The sequence below is a fragment of the Oncorhynchus masou genome, chromosome 27 (genome assembly GCF_036934945.1).
Source record: "Oncorhynchus masou masou isolate Uvic2021 chromosome 27, UVic_Omas_1.1, whole genome shotgun sequence".
NCBI classification, from domain to species: Eukaryota; Metazoa; Chordata; class Actinopteri; order Salmoniformes; family Salmonidae; genus Oncorhynchus; species Oncorhynchus masou.
Window position 1 is genome coordinate 16,620,680 of NC_088238.1, and position 1,104 is coordinate 16,621,783.

The window sequence follows — 1,104 nt, forward strand, 5'->3', positions numbered from 1 at the left end:
TGGAGGACAGGGGACATAGAGAGTCAAAGGATGCGGAAAGGGAAGAGAGGAGGGTTGAGGAGGCAGAATCAGGAGATAGGTTGGAGAAGGTATGAGCAGAGGGAAGAGATGATAGGATGGAAGAGGAGAGAGTAGCGGGGGAGAGAGAGCGAAGGTTGGGACGGCGCGATACCATCCGAGTAGGGGCAGTGTGGGAAGTGTTGGATGAGAGCGAGAGGGAAAAGGATACAAGGTAGTGGTCGGAGACTTGGAGGGGAGTTGCAATGAGGTTAGTGGAAGAACAGCATCTAGTAAAGATGAGGTCGAGCGTATTGCCTGCCTTGTGAGTAGGGGGGAAGGTGAGAGGGTGAGGTCAAAAGAGGAGAGGAGTGGAAAGAAGGAGGCAGAGAGGAATGAGTCAAAGGTAGACGTGGGGAGGTTAAAGTCGCCCAGGACTGTGAGAGGTGAGCCGTCCTCAGGAAAGGAGCTTATCAAGGCATCAAGCTCATTGATGAACTCTCCGAGGAACCTGGAGGGCGATAAATGATAAGGATGTTAAGCTTGAAAGGGCTGGTAACTGTGACAGCATGGAATTCAAAGGAGGCGATAGACAGATGGGTAAGGGGAGAGAGAGAGAATGACCACTTGGGAGAGATGAGGATCCCGGTGCCACCACCCCGCTGACCAGAAGCTCTCGGGGTGTGCGAGAACACGTGGGCGGACGAAGAGAGAGCAGTAGGAGTAGCAGTGTTATCTGTGGTGATCCATGTTTCCGTCAGTGCCAAGAAGTCGAGGACTGGAGGGAGGCATAGGCTGAGATGAACTCTGCCTTGTTGGCCGCAGATCGGCAGTTCCAGAGGCTACCGGAGACCTGGAACTCCACGTGGAGTCGTGCGCGCTGGGACCACCAGATTAGGGTGGCCGCGGCCACGCGGTGTGGAGCGTTTGTATGGTCTGTGCAGAGAGGAGAGAACAGGGATAGATAGACACATAGTTGACAGGCTACAGAAGAGGCTACGCTAATGCAAAGGAGATTGGAATGACAAGTGGACTACACGTCTCGAATGTTCAGAAAGTTAAGCTTACGTAGCAAGAATCTTATTGACTAAAATGATTGAAATGATA